Source organism: Mus musculus, chromosome 10, assembly GCF_000001635.26.
Source record: "Mus musculus strain C57BL/6J chromosome 10, GRCm38.p6 C57BL/6J".
NCBI classification, from domain to species: domain Eukaryota; kingdom Metazoa; phylum Chordata; class Mammalia; order Rodentia; family Muridae; genus Mus; species Mus musculus.
Genome location: NC_000076.6, coordinates 39,682,438 through 39,700,347, shown reverse-complemented (window position 1 = coordinate 39,700,347; position 17,910 = coordinate 39,682,438). Strand labels below are relative to the sequence as shown.

The following is a 17,910-nucleotide window of genomic DNA, read 5'->3' as shown; positions in this document are numbered from 1 at the left end:
TTAAATAGACATCATGCATATGATTTATTTATTGGAGTACTTTTATTAGAAGTGCTTGGGCTGGTGAGATGGCTCAGCGGTTAAGAGTGCCGACTACTCTTCCAAAGGTCCTGAGTTCAAATCCTAGCAAACCACATTGTAGCTCACAACCATCTGTAATGAGATCTGATGCCCTCTTCTGGAGTGTCTGAAGACAGCTACAGTGTACTTACATATAATAAATAAATAAAATATTTAAAAAAAGAAGTACTTGCACAATATGAAAAAACATGCCACTTCAAGCTTTCTATGTGGGTTGCCTATTCAAAGTCGTCATGGTATTTCTGAAAACATTTTTTTATCCCTCTCACAATAAGCATCTGTCTTCTTTGCACATGAATTTTCTCCATAAGGTTTTCACTTTTATTGTAATATTAGGGTAAATGGAAGTACATATAATATGAGGCCATCTAGATTTGTAATGCCTTGATTTTTTTAAGGCATTCTTGTAATAAGGAAGGAGTTCAAAGCAGAAAACATCAGTTCTACTTGTGCATATTGAGCTGCGAACAGGCCATTATTCCATTTACTTGGCTGTATATAAGTGGGCACATTCACCCTTACTATAGGACAGGCAAGATTTGATCTCTCTCCCTGGAGTAGCATATACATGATAAAAAGTGAATAAATATTGATAATTGCTTCTGTGTGTGCAGAGATCTAGAAGCAAAATGTTAGAGAACTGTTTGAGATGCATATAGGATTTAAAGACCAACCATGGCAAACGTAAGCATCTATTCTCCAGGTTTTGTAATGTACTTCATCGTACCTTTCTCAGGCCACCAGTACTTCCTCTCTCACTTCTCATCCTTTGCTTAGTTGTTTCCTGAGAGAAAAGGAGTAATCAGAAGAAACCTTGACAAACCACCCCACTACAAGCACTGCATGCAGTCACCTACCTGCATCAGAATTGCCTGCCCTTTCCTGCTTCTGAAGCAAATGTTCCTAGCTCTGCATCTCTGTAATTGGAACATTAGATCTTGTCACTTCCGCTACTCCATGATTGTGATTTAACAACTTTCCCATCTCTCCCACATCATCATGCTCATTTGAGTGAACCAGAAACCACCTTGTTAGAAACAACCGTCAGTTCTCTGGGGTTCTGTTCCTAAGATTTTTTTAAGGTTTGTTTATGTGCATATATTGGCACAGCTTTGGTATCACCCTGACTGGGGTAACAGGAAATGAAGAAACATCAGACTCATATACAGAAAAACTGAGATCCATGGATTATACATGCTGATAGAGATATGCCAGCTGCAGCCCAGAAACTTGATATGTTTATTATACACAATATGAACAAGGAGCATGTATGTTCTACATAGCCAACTGAGGAGGCAGGTTAGCTAATTTTGATAGGGGGTCTCAGTAAGGGAGTAGTCTCAGGCTGTATTCATCCTTGAGGAAGAAGCTGTAGCTCTTTCTGCACACATTGTCAACAGCTGTACTTGGATGAGGGTAAGGCCTTGCCATTCTCCTGAGCCTGAGCCAGGGAAGGGGGTCTGAGGCATTGCAATCCTTGACATGGCAGTGCTCATGTCAACAGTACACATTCACTCACTCATTCACGCACTCAGACCTTGCTCTCTAGCCGGGCCTCTGGGTATGTTCTGTGTGGTTGGGTATCCAAAGAAGCCAGAAGATGACATGAGACCCTCGAGTTAATAGCATTTGTGAGCCACCTTCCATGGGTGTTGGAAAACAAACTCAGGTCCTCTGGGGGATCATGAGCTCTCTTAGCTGCTGAGTGAGCGCTCTAGCCCCCGTTTTTATTTTTAAATTATGGGGTGGGAGCATGTGTACATACATTCAGGTGCTGGGAGAAGACAGGTGGTGGGTATTCTAAGAGGTTCTGGGCTGCCCAGAGTGGGTACTGGGAGCCAAACTCAAGTCTTCTGCAAGTGTAGAGTGCACTCAGCCGCTGAGCTGTCTCTCCAGCTCCAGTTGTCAGGGGTTCTTGCCGTAGCCTATCTGGTGTGTTTTCAGTTCCTTTCACCTTTCACATATTTTCATCATGACAGCCAGAATGATACTGTTAATATCCAAGACAGTCACTTCACCTTTCTGCTCAGAACCTCCTGGAGTCTCACAATTACTGAGGGTCAAAGTTAAAGTCCTTACAGACCCTTACTTGGTCTTCTCTGTCCTCTGGTTCCTTATACCTCCCTAATGTTATACCCCAGGTTCCCTTAGCTCTCCCTGCACCTGCCATACTAGCTTCTTTATTCTTTCTTGAATACCCAGGTATACTCCTAATATTTGACCCAAATTTTCACATCTTGTTCCTTTTAGTGTTCTCAAATATCACCTAATCAATGAGGCCTTTCCTGCCCACCCACTCTTTAACTCCTGGACCTCAGAAGGTACAGCTATCTATAAAAATATACTTGCCTACCATGCAGGAAGGACCTGGATTCTGTCCCTTGTAGGACTTGGAGGAGAAATTATTTCCCCCTTCTCTCTGCTCTCATTTCCCTTGTTACAGTTATCTCTATCTTATAAACTACAGCATATTCTTATTAGTTGTTTATACTGCGTCTTAGTTTGAGTTTCATTGCTGTAAAGAGACACCATGATCAAGGTAACTCTTATAAAAGAAAACATTTCATTGGAGCTAGCTGACAGGTTCAGAGGTTCAGTCCATTATCATCATGGTGGGAAGCATGGCAGTTTCTAGGCAGATATGGTGCTAGAGGAGCCAAGAGTTCTATATCATGATCCAAAGGCAGCCAAGAGGAGGCTCTCTTCCGCACTAGGTGGGGCTTGAGCAAAGGACCTCAAAGCCCACCCCACAGTGATACACTTCCTACAACAAGGCTGTGCCTTGCAATAGTGGGCCAAGCATATTCAAACCATCACAGTCTTAGAGCAGTTTCAGCTGCTCTGAGATCCATAAGTACATTGGTATTTTCACTTTTGTATCTCTCATATGTTTCTAGTGTATTACTGGGACATTGCTAGTACTCTACAAACACTGTTGAAGTACAAATCTGTTTTTATGAGGGTATAGCTGGAAATGACTTAGGAAAATAAATGCAGATTGACTTTGTTTTAATCTCTTTCACCAATTGTTTCATGGACATAAGTTAAATTTGTGTTTAGCTTCAGTTGGCCTATGCTAGACATTCTCCAGTCTAGGAATTATGGCTATCTTCTGTATATTTAAGAGTAATACATTCTGAAAGAAGTGTGTACCTTCAGGCTAGCCAGATGGCGCAGCTGGTAAAGAAAGGCACTCCACCAAACCTGATGATCTGAGTCTGAGCCTTGGCACTTTTATGAAAAAAGGAAAAACCATCTTATACACACATTTTAAACTCACCTTTACATGTTCATGGCATGTGTGTGCTCACATACAGGTGATTTTGTCTATTTTCCTCTCACTATTGAGATTATAACATTTATCCCTTCTCTCTCTCCCTCCAAACCCTCTCATCTCTCCCTCCTTGCTCACTTTCACACTCATGGCCTCTTTTTCATTAACTGTTGTTACACATATATTCCTAAATATAACCTGTTCCATTCATATGTTATCCATATGTAGGTTTTCAGGGCGGACCATTTGGTATTGGATAGCAAGTTTGTGTGCTTTTCCATGTCTCCCACCCACAGTGTTGCTTAGTTTCCTGTGGTTCTTTGTGTAGGTTTGAGACGTTATGGGCTTCCCCATCCACTTTGGCATATCTATTGGTGTTCTTCAGTTTGTGTTTTAGGCAACCATGATGATAGAAGTTCATAGATAGTTTATGTCTTTAATCCTAGTAGTCATGAGGCACAAGCAGGCAGTTCTCTGTGAGTTTGAGACCAACCTGTTTCTACATAAGGAGTCCAGGTCAGCCTGAGTTTCTAATGGCACTAGCCCTGTCAAAATGATGATGCTCAATTTTGGACTTTTACAATTACAATTTTCTTGATTTCTAATTTAATTATATTTTATGATTAGGAACTCTTTTTATAATTTTAAATCCTTTTAAATATTTTTGAGACTTGCATACAGACACAGTAGATGGTCTGGATGAATGTGAATGTTTGAAAAGAGAAATGTTGTAATATGGTGTATTTTGCAACATCAAATAGGCTGAGTTGCTTGATAACATGACTGAAGTTGCCCATGTCTTTGTTGATTTTCCATATGTTTGTTGCATCAATTATTTCATCAATCAAAGAAGATGAAGTCTCTGTTACTGTGAATTTATTGTGCCACCTTTCAGGTGGATTAGCTTTTACTTGTACTTTGAAGCTTTGTTAAGTAGATGAATATTTAGAATGGTTATAGTTCTTGATGATTCCTCCTTTTCTCATTATGAAATAGTTCTCTTTATCTCTGGCAATGCTTATCCTCTGACCTAAAATATACTTTGATATAGCTACCACTTCAGTGTTATTATGACAGTATTTAAAATGTATAACTTTATCTATCATTTTGCTTTTAATTCATGCCTTTATATTTAGAGCATATTTCTTATTGATAGCATACAGTTAAACTGTGCTTTATTGTCTAGTCTGACATTTCTGCCTAATTAGTGTGCTTAGTTCATTTGCAGCTAATGTAATTATTGGCATGATTGGGCTTATTTGCCATCTTGTATCTTGCTGGATTTTTTTTTATTCTGTCTCTGTTCATAGCCCTCCCTACCCCACCCCATTTATCCCAACCTCCCTCTTTCTCTCCCCCTCTTCCCTCTGCCTCCCACCCACATTGTATGTCCATGTATATATAGAGAGGCCCAAGTACAGCCTCAAATATGTGTTTCCTTAGCTGCTTCATGCTTTGTTTGTTTGTTTGTTTGTTTGTTTGGCCTAGAGCTTACCAAGTAGGGTAGACTGGCTGGCCATTAAGCCTCAGGCATCCTCCTGTCTCTGCCTTCTCAACCATTGGATTACAAGTGTGAACTACCACACCTGACCTTGTTTTCTAATGTGGGTCTCAGCTCTTGGGTGGCAGAGGCAGCAGATCTTTTGAGTTTGAGGCCAGCCTGATCTTTATAGGATGTTCCAGGCTAGTTAGAGCTACATAGTAAGAGCATGTCGAAAGAAAGAAAGGAAGAAAGAAAGAAAGAAAGAAAGAAAGAAAGAAAGAAAGAGGAAAGGAAAGGAAAGGAAAGGAAAGGAAAGGAAAGGAAAGGAAAGGAAAGGAAAGGAAAGGAAAGGAAAGGAAAGGAAAGAAAGGAAAAACACGATGTTTATTCCTGTGAGCAAGCATCCCACTGATTGATGCAAGTGGAAGTATCTTAAGCAAAATATTTGCACGTATGGTAGCCCAGTGCTGCCCATGTAGGTTATAGTGAAGTTATAGCTAGCTGAGGGTTTCCAAGAAACTGGAAAAGTTAAAATACTAGTGTTAAATCTGGCAGTGATCTTCTACCCAATAAGTTAAGTGAACTCATATTTAGACCTATTACTAGTATGTATTGTTAGCTGAGCAAATAGTGTATAGTGTTTAAAATATTGAGTACTTTAAAAGTCCTAAATGGAATGCTATATCACAACTTAGTATTTTAACAATAATTTAAAATACCATATATTAATTGTCTAATGCATTGTTTAAGTCTGTTGTCAATTTGTGAGCTCCCTAGTTTATATTATGCTTCTGATTCCAATCTCTCAACATGAATCAGTTCAGTGAATGTACTCCAAACCCCTAATGTTTGGGTGCGATGCTCATTTAGAGATGTGCTCCTTTTTAGATACATACATACATACATACATACATACATACATACATAGATGATAGATAAATAGATATCTCAAAGATATAATCCTTGAGACAGGGTCTCACTGTGTAACCGTCATTGGCCTGGAACTCACTGTGTACACTAGGCTAGCCTCAAACTCAAAGAGATCAACCTGCCTCTGCGTCTTGTGCTGGTATTAGAGTCATTCACCAACAAACCTGGCTGTTTTTTGCTAAATGATCCTTGTAGTAATATTGACTCCTTCAGATTTGTTTATTTTTTATTACTAAAATAATCATATTTAGTATTGAAGATGGTAAGCAAGTGCTCTACCACTGTACCGTATTCCCAGCCCGTGTCACGGTTTATAATCCTGTATTGCATTTAAGTTTTGGGATGATGTGATGGCTAGTTTTATGTCACCCTCACACAAGCAGAGTCACTGAAGAGGAAAGAGCCTCAATTGAGAAAATGCTTCCATAAAATCAGTCTATAGGCAAACCAGTAGGGCATTTTCTTAATTAGTGATTGATAGGGAAGGACCCAGCTCATTGTGGGTGGGGTTCTGATAGCTCTGGGTTCCATAAGAAAGCAGGCTGAACAAGCCATGGGAAGCAAGCCAGTAAACAGCAGTCCTTCATGGCTTCTGGATAGGGTCCTGCCTCCAGGTTCCTGACCTGTTTGAGTTCCTGCCTGACTTCCTTCATTAATGAACAGTGATGTGGAAGTGTAAGGCAAATAGACCGTTTCCTCCCCAGTTTACTTGTCATAGTGTTTCATCACAGCAATTGTAACCCTGACTAAAACAGATGATACAGTAAATACAAGATGCTTTTCCTATTTTTTAAAAATCTCCTAGCTAGGTGTGGTGGTGTACACCTTTGATTCCCAGCACTTGGGAGACAGAGGCAGGTAGGTTTCTGTGAGTTGCAGGCTAGCCAGAGTTGCACTAAGAAATCCTGTCTCGAAAAACAAAAACAGCAACAAAAAAATATCCTAAATTGAGAAATAACAAAAAGTTATTTTATAAATTTCATTTCCAGTATTAATTCCTTTTAATCTCACATTTTCTTTAACCTGAAAATTTTGTAATCTTACAGTTCATGTCAGCTCAGAAACAAATTTTCTAACTTGTTTGTTTGAAAGAATTTTTAATTTATTATTTTATTGGTTTATTTTTGCAGTAAGATACATTATCTTGTGCATGCTAGGCAGATGCTGTACCACTGAGGTATATCCCAGATCTTAGTATAGGTTTTATTATTATTATTATTATTATTATTATTATTATTAGTGGGGTTTGTTTGTTTGTTTTTTGAGGCAGGTTTCTCTGTCCTGGAACTGACTGTGTAGTCTGGCCTCTAACTCAGAGATCTGCCTACCTCTGCATCCTGAATGCATGAGCTACCATTCCAGCTTAGACTTGTTTTTTGTTTTGTTTTGTTTTGTTTTGTTTTTTTGAAATTGGATATCAATGGAAGTGCAGAGATGACTGGCCATAAACTCTCAGTCCTCCTGCTTCAGTCTTCCAGCACAGAAATTAACAGACCAGAGCCTACATGCCCAAACATCATTTTAACTTTAAAAGCACCTTTGTGGGAGAGGTGGCAGGGGTACCAGGGGAGTCTCGGGAAGCCCAGGATGCTTGGTCAAGTTAGTTATTCTTCTGTTTCTGGCTTCTTGTAACAGAATTGGCTTTGTTCTGCATGTTGGGTAGCATGTTGGAGTTGGAGTTCCATAAAAACTAAAATTTTCATTATCTCCAGCTGCTTCAAGAGCACACCCTAAGAGTATACTTAACCCAGCTCACTACTTGTATTTCTGTTGTGTTGCTGGTCCACAAATGATTTTTCATTTTATGAGAAAATTGATCCTGGGCTTTTTTTCCCCCGTTGTATCTATGACTACCATGCGTTTAGAGCAGACAGGATGTTGAAGCATGATGGGATGTCTTGGTTGGGGCTTTACTACAGTGAGGAGACACCATGACCAAGGCATGTCTTGTAAAGAACAGCATTTCCCTGGGACTGGCTGGTGAAATGACTGAGGTGCTTTACCACCCTTCCCTCTTCTGCTCTGACTGATCTCCCTCTCTCATTCTCTCACTGACTGGAAAGAGGAGCGAAGTCTAAGGGAAGCTAGGGCTTTCCAACCTCTGTCACAGGACAGACTATCTTTATGAAGCCCTTAGTCACGTTAGGAAGAATAATCAGATTGTCCTTAAATTTGTGATAAAGTAGGAGCCTCCCCAGGAAGTTACTACCCCTGAACTGGGGACAAAGAAGTAAAGCCTTTTTTTTTTTTTTTTTTTTTTTGCCTCATACTATGTTCTATCTACATTTCACTTAAATATGAAAAAAATTAAAACAACTTTCAGATTTTTTTTTTATTCCAGTTACAGCAGTTCACTTAGACTTGTGATTTGTGGAAGTATTTTAAATATTTCTGGAGGGATTGACTACAGAACTTTCTACATCTAAACCCTAAATATCTAAATACCATGCAAAGTAAATTCCTGTTGCAGTACAAAACTAGTGAAGTGACAAAAACACCTGCTAGCGTGACATAATTCTCACCAACCACCTTAGCGCCACTTAAAAAACAAACAAACAAACACACCCTAGTCTCTTAGGTGTACAATCTGTTTTTAGTTGAAGTATAGATGTGTGTGTGTGATCATTCTTACTGACTCATTTCAAAACTGGCACTGTCCTTGTAAGACTAGTCTGTTCTTGACGAAAACTAAAATAAAAATGCAAGTTAACTGCTACAGAAAAAATGTAAGCATCTTCCGGGAGGCAGTCTAATAGAGAGCACGTGACTGAAGAAATGACTGCCTCATTGTTTTACCAACGCCTTGATGGGACACCTTTAAATAGCTTCTTAACTGCTGGGGAACTCCCGAGCTGGGGTGGGGGTGGGGGTGGGGGTTGCAGAGTGAGAGGGAGAGCCATCAGTTAGCAATGGAGAGCAGACTTTGCTTATTTAACTGGGATTAAATACTGCAGGACAAGTGATGTGCTAAAATTAGATAGTAGAGTCCATCCACTCGCTGTACGCGCTATAATCCTTAGCAACTGGAGCTTTTTGGTTCAGATCAGGACACTGCAACATGAGAATGTAAATCACTTGCACCCCATTCTTAGGCCATTATACCACGGCTGCCTGCAGTTCAGGGCCACCGAATTATCAAAGACAGAATTTCCTCATCCTATTGTTTGGCCTTTGTTTTACTTTTCCTTTTTGTTTTTCTTTCATATGTGGGAAGACACTTTGAAAATAGTATTTAATTCTCTAATGTCCTGCTCTCTGTGTCCCCCTCAGCCATAAAACATAGACATTGGAAAGCAAGAACTAGGCAAGTACTGGGCACAGCACATTAGAACTTGTAGGAACCTAGTGGGAAAGATGATATAGAGTGGAGACAGAATGACTTGAAATCAGATAGAGCACTGGTTCTCAACCTTCCTGATGCTGTGACCCTTTAATACAGTTTCTCATGTTGTGGGGACCCCACCCATAATATTATTTTTATTACCACTTCATAAGTGTAATTTTGCTACTGTTATGAGCCATAATGTAAGTATGTGTTTTGTGATGGTCTTAGGCAACCGCTGTGAAAGGGTCAGCCAACCCCCAAAGGGCTCGTGATACACACAGGTTGAAAACCACCTAAGGAAGACCTACCAGCTTTTCCTTTCACTTTGCTGTTCTTCACTGAAAGAAGTCAGGACAGGAACTCACACAGGGCAGGAGCCTAGGGGGCTTGGTGCTGATGCAGAGGCCATGGAGGGATGCTGCTTATTGGTTTGCTTCCCTCAGCTTTTTTAGCCTGCTTTCATATAAAACCCAGGAATGGCACCACCCACAATGAACTGAGCCTTCCCCCACCAATCATTAATTGAGAAAACATAGCTGGATCTCATGGAGGCTTTTCCTCAAGTGAGACTCCTTCCTCTCTGATTACTCTAGCTTGTGTCAAGCTGACCCAGAACCAGCTAGTACAGCACCTTCACTCGATTTGGACAAGGGTAGAAAATAATAGATGCTGAGAAAGTGTTGTTATACTATTTCTGCTTCAAAAGACACTTAGGTGACTAGACAGACATGCTAATTGAGTGTTTATTATGTTGTATGATACGGTGCTGTACATTTGCTCACTTAGTTCTAGCAGGGACATACAGTACTGGGTCCTATACCTTCACTGCCTATGTCTTTAGGTTTTGCCTGCCCAAAGTTTCCTAAGTGGCTGGACCAGACTTAACACAATATTCTTAACCACTGATTTTCAGCCTCATAAAAGTGAAAACCCCTTCCAGGTATTCTACCAAATTTAATGGCAAGCCATTACTTTTTCATTTATAGTCACTGTTTGCCACATCTAAAAAGTGTTGTAAATTAAATGAGTGGCTGTAAAAAAACAACAACAACAGGGTCTCACACGGCCCAGCTTGGCCTAGATATCATTATACATTTGATACTAATACTCCTGTCTCTGCCTTGCTAGGATTAGATATGCAGTCCCATTTGTGTTTGGTTGGTTTGGTCTTCCCACCCCCGGCCCGGCCCCCACTCCCAGCAGGCAGTCTCCAGCTGAGCTATATCCCCAGCCCCAGAAGATTACATTCTAACAGTTCTGGAGGCTGGGAAATTAAGATGAGAGTGTTGACCAGTAAACTTTGTTTCTTATAACTCTTTGCTTAAAGACAGCCACTGTTGTACTGGGAATGTTTATGTCTCCAGGATTCACATGGTGATATACTAACCCCAAGGTGGGGCAGGACACCCTCATGAAGGAAACTGTCCCCTTATAAAAAACACAGAGAGATGCCTCATCTTCTGCACCACATGAGGACACGTAAGATGGTGTCACCTGTATGGAAACTTCTCACCATGTCTGCCAGCTCCCTGCTCTTGGACTTTCTAGAAATCTGAGAAGTGAATGGTGGTTATTTATAAGCCATTAAGATTCCTGGTTAGTTGTTTCAGTGTTCTTTGTTTTATTTTAGTGTTTTGAAAGATCTTGCTTTGCAACCCAGGCTATCCTTGAACTCACAGCAGTCTTCCTGCCTCAGCCCCTGAAGTGCTAGGATCTCATGGAAGCTTCGTGTCCAGTTTACCCTGGTTTGCTCCTGCAGCCTGAAAAGACTAAGACAGCTGTTTGTTCTTTGTGTTTGATCATTTATTTATTTAGGAATGTTTCCCTTTGTAGCCTAGATGGCCTAGACCTTTCTGCCGCTCCTTCCAGGAGTTTTGATTCTCCAGCAGTGCCACCACTTCCAGCCTGACAGCTGTTTTCTTGTGACATCCTCAGATGTTGTATGCCTGTGTCTAGTTATTAATAGTGTGTTGGGGTGACCCCATTTAAACCTCCCTAAGGGTAAATAAAGTTACAGTGTAAAGTAGTTAGGGCTTCAGCACAGGTTGAAGAAGGGCACAGTTCAGCCTATAACTGCACATGAAGCACAGAGCATGTGGTCCATGTAGAAAGGAGTAACCTGCCTGTCTTATCTATAAGAAGTAGATCCTCGTCTCTATTTGAGGTTTTTGATTCTTGGGCTGGAGAGTTTGGCTCAGCTTTTAAGAGCACTTGTTCCTCTTGCAGAGGACTCAGTTTTGACTCCCAGCACCTATATGATGGTTTATAGCCATGTATAACTCCAGTTCCAGGAGGTCTGATGCCTTCTTCTGACTTCTGCAGATACTAGGCATGTAATATAAAATGAATAATACATCTTTTAAAATATTGCTTATCTTAGCCAGCTGTGGTGATGCACCCCTTCAGTTCCAGCACTCAGGAGGCATAGGCAGGTGATACTCTGACTTCAAGGCCAGCTTGCTCTACATACATAGTTAGTACCCGACCAACCAGTGCTACATACTGAGACCCTGTGTTAAAAACAAAAAGTAATTATTTTAAAAATGTTTTTAGTTCTTTCATAGTTTTATTCATATGGTTGAATATACATGCATGTACACACACACCATATATACATATACATATGTATACACACGTACATAATTTTCAAACACCCATTACCTTCTGTTATTCCTGCTGCTCTGAAATCTTTTTCCTTTCCAAATCTTCTTCCTCTTTTGATGTCTTTTTGTATATCTGAGAGAGAGCAGCTAAATTTAGTTAGGATTGCATCCATGAGCATAGGCGGGAAGTTATTTACTGCAGCATATGCAGCCAATGGGGGGGGGGTGCTACACCGCTAAAGAAAGTGGCCAACCCCACCCTTCACCCCTAACAGCCATAAACTGCCAATAAGCTCTCAGGGAGGCCTGAGGCCTGATGAGCTTCCCCTGTCTGTGATAAAGTTTGACTAGCCCAATCTTGTGCATGTTTTTAAAACTTGTTTACTCTTTGATGATTTCATTCATGTATATAATGAATTACGGCTGTGTTAGGTACTCTTTTTATCCCCATTTATTTTATGGTAGGCCTTGCTGAGTGGAGATCAAAGGTATTTTAGAGAGAAGTCAGTGACTGCTGAGGCGGGAAACAGAAATGACGGAAGCATGTGGTAACAGCAAGGAGATGCCTCTTCTGGAGAAGAGCCAGCTTGAGGAACTGTCAGGATGGCCTTTATGACTGAGTGGAGTCAGATACTGAATACAAGTGCAGTCCCAGCTGAAGGCACCAGTGTCAGTTTAGTTGCTTGGTGAGGTTCCTCTGTAGACCCATGCTTCAGGAGTAGGATGCCTGCTCTTCTTCAGCCTGCTCAGTCAACAAAATATTCTGTACACTGAGGCCCCTCTTCCTTCTGCATTTAGAGTTGGGATATGCCTAATTGAATTCAAAGGTTTTGCCACGCAGTGCCTCTTCCCTGTGAAGGCATACAGCCTGACAAACAGCTTAAGCCTTGTAGAATGAAGTATGCATTCTCTGCCTGCAGTGTGTGGACTGTAAGAAAGATGAACTTGATAGAATTCTGAGACAGTAAATCTCCCATTTTCTTATGGTAAGTGATAGTAGCAGGAAAAAGTTTTGAATTGTCACACACCCTTACTGAATTCTGTCTCTCTTATTTGATTTTAGGAAAATTTCGAAATCTTTATGAGCCTGCTTTTAACCTGTTAAGCAAGTCAGTAACCATCACTGTCTTCCTCCACTCCCCACCCCCGATATTTTAGAAGAGCTTTTTTTTTTTCTTTTCTGGTCATAAATGCTCTCTGCCCTCAAGTAGCTGAAGACTTCATTTTGGTGTATCATGTATCCTGAAGAAAACACAGCTGGGCAGTGGTGGCGCACGCCTTTAATCCCAGCACTTGGGAGGCAGAGGCAGGCAGATTTCTGAGTTCAAGGCCAGCCTGGTCTGCAAAGTGAGTTCCAGGACAGCCAGGGCTACACAGAGAAACCCTGTCTCAAAACAAACAAACAAATAAATTAAATACAAAGGAGTGGAGTTGGCTTGTTCCTGCACCCTCCTCTGGTTAGCATTTTGCATCCTAAAACTAACCATCTTATGAGAACAAAATGAGCTGTGTGAAGATCATGTTTCATTTTGCTAGAAAAGGAAGGTCTATGTCCCCCTCATTTCTCAGCACCTGTGCCCTGTCTGAGGCAGATATATTTGAGCAGCTGTAGCAGCCTATGTCATCTGCTCCCCATGAATACACCAGTCCGCCCCGCCCACACTCTCCTCCAGCTTGTTCAGTTCTCTTTTCTGGATGGCTCACTGCCCTCTTCTGCCCAGTCCTCCTCATGGGTGCCCGCTCCTCCTCATGGGTGCCTGATTCTCCTCATGGGTGGCTGCTCCTTCTCATGGGTGCCTGCTCCGCCTTGTGGGTGCCTGCTGCAGTCTCAGGTTAGCCCAATAACGTCTTCCTTCCTTTTACCATTCTTTGTTTTAAATTTAAAAAGTGCTAGTGAAACATTTGATTTTAAGGTGGAGGGGGACAGAAAAAAAGAACCTATCTTAGATTATCAGGTGCTTTCCACGGCTTGCTCAGGTTCTGCTTGTGTTTGGTGGCATTCTCTATCTTGTGAATCTAATCTAAAGCTTTAATTTTACATTTGCATAGAGAGGCTACATGATTGCAGCCACGAGGGAAGGCCTCCATAGAGTTACCTTGAAAGAGGTGATGGAGTCTTCCTATGCAGAACACCATCCCAGAGGCTTCCTATAGCTCCCCATAGTGTCAGGGGACTTGCCACTCCCAACTCAGTGTGCAAACCAGTAGTTACGGACTTATTAAAAACAAACTAACTAACAAAAAACATGGTGGAGCAGAAACTTCTAGCTAAGGTCGGTTATAGAAGACACTGAAGGATAAAGTACCTTTTCACAGTATGTTAATGGAATTTATGTCCCACAGTTTTTAAGGAAGAACCTGTTCACATGGACTATTTCCTATAGTGTTGCTTGATTTTTGTTCATTTTGAAAATGAGGTTGCGCCGGGCAGTGGTGGTGCACACCTTTAATCCCAGCACTTGGGAGGCAGAGGCAGGCGGATTTCTGAGTTCCGGGCCAGCCTGGTCTTCAGAGTGAGTTCTAGGACAGCCAGGGCTACACAGAGAAACCCTGTCTCAAAAAAAAAAGAAAGAAAGAAAGAAAAGGAAAAGAAAAGAAAAGAAAAGAAAAGAAAAGAAAAGAAAAGAAAGAAAATGAGGTTGCTGCATAAGCCTGGTGACCAGAGTTCTAGAGGCCCATGTAAAAGATGAAAGGAGAGAGTTGCTCCATAAAGCTGTCCTATGAGCTACACACACACACACACACACACACACACACACACACAAATACTAGTAGTAAAGCTTTTAAAAATAGGAGACTATTCTATTGTTTTAAAGCAGACATGTTTTTAGACTTTAGGTAATATATAAACACTAATTTTTTTTTCTTTTCTTTTTTTTTTTTTTTTTTTTTGGTTTTTGAGACAGGGTTTCTCTGTGTAGCCCTGGCTGTCCTGGAACTCACTCTGTAGACCAGGCTGGCCTCGAACTCAGAAATCTGCCTGCCTCTGCCTCCCAAGTGCTGGGATTAAAGGCATGCACCACCATGCCCGGCTCTAAACACTAATTTTAAACCAAGTACTACTTAATATATTTGATTTAAAACATACTATAGGCACCAAGCATATAAAGTAAGTATAAAAAACTGTAAATTTAAAAAATATTTAAAAAAAACAAAAAAAAACCCTGTAAATTTTATTTTATTCTGTTGGCAACAGAATAATCTGCCTTACAAAACCAAGTAAATCGTCTCTTATCATTGTTCTTCAAAAACATTTTGTTATTTGCAAGTCTAAATTACACCTGCCAAAACTGCAAATAATATTTTTCATTTTCATTGGCTGCATTCTCCCTTCACTTCCTCTGTGTCTTTAGACAAATGGAACTAGTATTTCTGCAACAGTTTCACAAGAAATAAAAGAAAGGAAAAGAAAGACTCTCCATGCCTTGAGGGTGTGAAAGGATAGATGTTAGCATCCACTGTCTCTCAGACCAAGTGTCTCTAGTAAGACATTTGGTGTATTTCTGTGCCTAACTGCCCATTTTCTCTCAAACTAAGTTTCACTGCCTAGCAGAAAACATATTAATATATCATGTGGGAATTCATTAAATGGCTTTCTTAAATATCACAGTATATAATAAATGTATCTTTGCATAGAATGTAGAAGTAACTTGCTTGGAATGCTAATTAAGTTGAACTGAAAGCACAAGCTTAATGAGGACTAAATAAGAAAACAGAGCAGTTGTGCCTCGGCTGGCCCCGGCCGGCCGACTGTGAAGCTTGGTGAATGAGGTGGGGTCTCCAGGAGGAATGGAACTTGTAAGATAAACATATGGAAAGGCTGCTGGGTCTTAGCAGCTGCATAACTCCAAGGCAGGACTTTTCCACAGCAGATTTCACCCCTCAGAGGCTGGCACCCTGGGGAGGGGCAGGCTCAACAGTCCCAGCCTAGGAACTGGCTCTGATACCAGTGAAGGAGTTAGCAACCATAGGGTAAATGGGCTTGCAGCCAGAGAGGGAAGGTCAAGGGAGCAAAAATGGAGGATAATCTTCCTTCTGCCACGCCCTTTAATCTTTGCTGCTACCGGAAGGTGCTATTCACACATCAATTAGGGCAGCCGGGACAGATCTTAGTTAGGATAAGGTTCCTACTCAGATGATTCTAACTTGTGGCAAGATGTCATAGAAGGAACAGTGCCCTATGGAGAATCCCAAGGGAACTAACTGCCACTGTCTCTGTTTTATCACTACACTCATTTATCAACACAGCTCAAGGTTTTCTTCTGTAGAAAAATAAACTGTGTATCTTTTGATTCTTACGTTCCCTCTCCAACTTCCACAGAATAACCCCTCCAACAATCTTGCACGTATCTGAAGACCATCACCTTATCTTAGAACTGCCCTGCCAGTGAAGCTTCACTAACAAAGATGCTTTCAGAATCAGGATCTTTGTCCATGCGAGGCGTTCAGCACTGGGATGTTCTCATCCCTAGAGTACACAGGATGGAGTCCTTCTCAATGCCTTTTTCAATGGGTCACTACAGCAGAAAGGAGGGAGTCTTAGGCTTGGGACGCAGGGAAGAGTCTTAAGACTTAATTTAAGAGCCAGGCGGTGGTGTTGCACACCTTTAATCCCAGCACTTGGAGGCCAGCCTGGTCTACAAAGTGAGTTCCAGGACAGCCAGGACTATATGGAGAAACTCTGTCTCAAAAAAAGAAAACAAACAAACAAACAAACCAAACAAACAAACAAACAAACAAGACTTAATTTAAACTTGGTTGCAGCAAATGCCAGAGCTATTAACATTTCATCTGCTCCAATACATTTCATCTGCTCCAATAAACCAAGACAAAAGTTTTGATTCCTGTCCTTAACATTTAGGTGAGCCTATGATTTTAAGTGTGAGCTTTGAGTTCATTCTCCTGCCAATTTTGCCACTGGCCAGTTCTGTGTCCTTGGGCAATCCTCCCACTGACTCAGAGCTTCCTATACAAAGACACATGTGATGTTCATACCAGTGAAGATACATGCCTCTTCTCTGGGCTCCCTTCTCAACTCCCAGCACGCTCATCCAGATTAGCCTCTGACTGCCATTGCACCTTATGTGCCATTGAAACACTGGGTGTGGTTTTGATCACCTGAGGCTTTTGTTAGTCTGCCTGTGAAATACTAGGTTTTGAAGGCTCGACTCAGTCTTAGTCTATACTTGGTATGGATACTTCCTGGAAACATTATTTTTAAAGGCGCAAAAAGAAGAGGTAAGAAATTAGAATGATCAAGTAAGACTAAATTGTCTAAATAGCCCCACAGCTAAACCTCTATAGTCCTCTAGTCTTAAGTGCTTAGATTCCTAAGCAATTTCAGAGTTTCAGAAATTCTGTATGAAGAGGCTGAGTTTTTAAGTGGTTATATCAGAACAAGGAAAATGTAAATATATATTCATATATGTTATAATTTTAGGACTGGAATTTAGAATTCACTTAACGAGCTAAGCTTTATTTTACAAACGAGGAAACTGAGGCAAAATTAAATTATCTGCCCAAACTCCTTCACTTGGATCATCTTACAAGCTTTGAACTCTCTGGACCCTCAACCTGAATCTTGTCTTTTGAAAGAGTAGCTACAGATGTGGCTATAGATAAGAGTGTCAAGCACTGCCTCTGCTGGGCAAGTTGTATCTACTTACACATTTCTGGCTATCCATCAAACTTCAGGAAACAAACATCTCCGAGAAAATTAATACAAACCTGCCTCATCTTCTTCCAGAATGTCAGAGCGTGCTACAGTTCTACATTAAATTACTCCTTTAGGGAGTTGGCTATATAGATTGTAGTCATATAAATGTCTAGTCCCAGACTGGGACTTCAGACTCAGTGTTAGGGTGTTAAGCCATGAGTAGTGCTACCCTAAGACCAACTTCTTGGCAAGTAGCCTTGAGGTACAGCTGTAAGGTGACCCAGTACAAGGCCAAGGGCCAGAGCTCAGTGCCAATGCAAAAAAAAAAAAAAAAAAAAAAACAAGCCAAACACATTGGAACTAATTCCCAGGGTACTAAAAATGGTCTCAATTAAAATTTTAGATGAAAAGATTTTTCTTTCTTAGCCCAAGAACTACTTCAATTTATAAGGTCACAGAAAAAATATTTTCATATTTATGTTAATAAATTTTAGGGACCAACATTTTGAAACAATGTATTGAAAAATATTAGATTATTTAAGAAACTATGAAACTGCC

General features: G+C 40.8%; 1 long non-coding RNA gene across 1 annotated transcript in view; it reads left to right on the top strand.

The window, feature by feature from the left end:
- E130307A14Rik (RIKEN cDNA E130307A14 gene) overlaps positions 1-17,910 on the top strand; it is a 110,597-nt gene that overhangs the window by 31,660 nt on the left and 61,027 nt on the right. The window lies entirely within an intron of this gene.